At 36.3% G+C, this 3,439-nt stretch overlaps 1 non-coding gene across 1 annotated transcript; it reads left to right on the plus strand.

Moving 5' to 3' along the window:
- Positions 1–387: 387 nt before the first annotated feature.
- On the plus strand, positions 388–494 carry LOC130797382 (small nucleolar RNA R71). Its single transcript, XR_009038850.1, has one exon. It is a non-coding gene; the product is annotated as a small nucleolar RNA R71 (small nucleolar RNA).
- The last annotated feature ends 2,945 nt before the right edge of the window (positions 495–3,439 follow it).

The following is a 3,439-nucleotide window of genomic DNA, read 5'->3' on the forward strand; positions in this document are numbered from 1 at the left end:
CAAATAGGGATTTTTGTGATGGATGAGTAGTTTGTGGTAATAGAATTGGACTGAAGTGGGCTCTTTGGGGTTCAAAAAGAGGGTTATAATGAGAATCTTGAGGTTCAAATAATGGGTTAGATTTGAGGATATAGGGAATTGCATGTAGCATTAACATAACCCAAAGACTTCTCAATAGCTTGGGGCAAGGTGTCCAAATCGACAAGCTCTTCTTTAGTATAGGTTATCTCCTCTCTCCATAGGGAACTCAAAGCCATATCATCAATTATGTGCTTGGCGGCTTCTAAAGTATTACCAATAAAAGAACCACCGAAAACGGCATCCAAAGCAACTTTGTAAACCTCATGCAACCCCATGTAGAAAGTTTAGAAGATAAGCCATTCGCGTAACCCATAGTATGGACACCTCCTTTGAAATCCCTTAAATGGAACCCAAGCTTCATAGAAGTTCTCTCCCACCTCTTGATGAAAATGAAGGATGACATTTCAAAGTTTGGAAACCTTGGTCGGGGGAAGGAAGTGAAATGTAAAGCCTTTGACCAAAGCTTTCCATGTAGCGTATTTTCCTTTCCCCTCGGCCCTCAACCAATCCTTTACAAACCTTAGAGCGAGTAAGGGAAGCAAATCAATCTTAGTTGCTCATCAGTGAAGCCAACATGCCTAGTGGTAACCCATTTCCCCATGAACTCTTCAAGATGAGTGAGAGGGCTTGATCTCATAATGTGAGGCGGTGATGGCTGGCCACACAATGCAAGTACCAAGTGAAGTGACATCAAGAAAGGAATATTCTCGAATAGATTTTTGACTTGTCATTGCTCCCAAATCACCTTGTTTCTCTTTCTTTTCTATGCACTAGATTTACAAGCAAAACCAAAGAACACAACGTTAAATCCGGGGATGGGGGAATAACAAAGTGAGGAAACTAACAACAAGTCTAAAGACTAATTACAAAAGAAAAATCACTACTTGCCTTGGTCCCCAGCAACGGCATCAAAAACTTGTTCACACAAATTATCTTAACATGTGAGTTATTGCAAGTGCATGGTGTTGTAGCGCATACGGGTCGAACACAAGAAGCAAGGGTGTGCAATTTTCTTTGCGTATTAGTCAGATATAAAAGGGGGTCGTCGAAAAAAATAACAAAAAGATATGAAAAAGAAATAACTGTTAACAATCAATGATAAAAAAGAGGGTCGAGTTAACTCATTGAGGGTGACTTTTCAATGGTGATATACTAGCTTCTTAAGGTTCATTAAAAGGTAACGAATCATACTAAGAAGAGCAATCCTATCCTTGATCGAGCTTGGGATTGTCACCAAGCTCTTCACCATCCTCACTCTCGTGAGTGAAGATGAAGGGCTTGGACTATAAATCGTCCACTACTTACTCATCCTTCCCTACTCTCGCAGGTGAGGGATAAAGCCATTAGATGGGAAGGTGGATGCAAGGTTCAATCCTCATTGATCCCTTACACCCGATTTCATCAACTGATCAAAGATTAGATTACTCAAAATCCAACCTTCGTTGGTATATTGGAAGCAATCATAATAATCTTTAGCCAATGAGTGGAATAACCTCCAATCTAGACCTTTAATCAACCCAAAATCAACTAGGGTCTCATCATCATCAAGTCATTACAAGGATTGAGTTCACCCTAACCTTAGTAAACTACTCACTATTAGTAATCATATTCACCAAATCCATTATCAACATAACAATCAATAATTTAAAGCATTAATGGCATAAACATAAAAAAAGACAAAATCAAGTAACAAGAATAATAAAGAAAAACAATGAACTAACTAAAATTAATAAATAAACAATGAAAAACTAAAAATAAATGAGATTAGAAATTACCCATAAAATTTGGGAAGGATTCAAGAACAAATAACAAAAACCCTTAAAAATCCATCACCAATGCTCCATGAAAATGGCTTGAGACCTGAAATAAATATCAGCAAAAGATAAAAGTAACAAAATCTAACCAAACCAAACCATAAAAATAAAATTTTGATGGAAGAAATTAAATTTAACCTAAGAAAAATTAAGAAATAAAGTTAGGGGTTTAAAGAGTAAAAATGGGAAAAGAGGGAAGAAAGAACTCAAACTAATATGCTCTGCTCCTATTTTTTATTTGCTGCTTCTTACGCCTTTTGTTTTCATTCTGTAGGAAATAAGGCTTGGCAAGAAAAATTATAGGAATCCAATGCGAAGGAGTATCACAAAAATTGGAAAGCTTAGTTGGTTGGGAACTCCTTGGCTGTTTGCTGTATGGCGCGTGTTTGAAACCCCTTGGAAGCACTTTTCTCCCTTTTTGTGCTGCTGCTGTGGAACGTGTGGTCGTTCCATGTGGAACGATCGATCGTTCAACATATTGATCTGAATCTCATGGTGATCAATCATTGAATTTTGGAAATATCATAACTTTTTCATCAGAACTCCGAATTTGAAGTTTTACTAGTCGATTCGAAGCTAATGAACCCAATTTTAATATTCCATTATAAGATACACCATATTTTGGATGTGTTGGTCTCCTTGAGAATTTAAGTGAGCCCATCCATGATTGATGCTTCTTGCTTTACTCGGATTGGATTTCGTTTTCACCTATTGCCCTCATTTCTTCATCGGCTTTGATCCATTCTTCCTCTAAACCTTCGGGGATTAGGAGGGTCATTGTCCTTCACACGCCTTTGCTTGAAAATATGGTGAAAACCCTGCAAAAACACAAACAAACACATGCTTCCCTCGAAAAGAGATGTAAACCCAAGAAAATCAATTGAGATGTAACAAAAATCGCATAGAAACATAACAAATATCATGCATAAAATGAATCAAAATACGGTTTATCAGAAAGGAAATTACTCCCTAAGGATTTTGGGAAATCAGGAAAGAATCGTTCCTTAAAGATTTTCGGCACTAGATGGAACATTTTGTCTTTTAATTTTTTTCCCAACCTATTTTTTGTTCTCATATATTTTTGTTCTTAAATTTTTGGTTCCAGATATCTTTCTTCTCAGATTTTGCTCCTAGATTGTTTGGTCTAAGATTTTTGCTTTCGGAATTTTTTGGTTCCAGAAATTTTTTAGTCCATCAATATTTTTGGGTCTCTAAAAGTTTTTTAAGAGGTTGAAAATGCTAAGGCATTGTTGCTGCAACAATTAAATGGAGGAAATAAAAAGGAAAAGAAATAAAGTGATGTGGGACCTACTGCTTTTAAAAAGAAGAAAAAACAAAACATAAGTTCTTAATTTCTCGAATAGGATGAAAATGCTAAGTCATAGTTGCTGCAGAATTTTCGGCTGTACAAGAGCAATGCAATTATGTCCCTGAAAGTCTTTATTTTAAAGCTTTCAGACAGAGATTTTTTTTAAGTCCCTGATTTTTAGGGTCATGATTTTTAAGTCCTTGGTTTTTTGGGGTCATGATTTGTAAGTCCCTGA

The sequence above is a fragment of the Amaranthus tricolor genome, chromosome 12 (genome assembly GCF_026212465.1).
Source record: "Amaranthus tricolor cultivar Red isolate AtriRed21 chromosome 12, ASM2621246v1, whole genome shotgun sequence".
Lineage (NCBI taxonomy): Eukaryota > Viridiplantae > Streptophyta > Magnoliopsida > Caryophyllales > Amaranthaceae > Amaranthus > Amaranthus tricolor.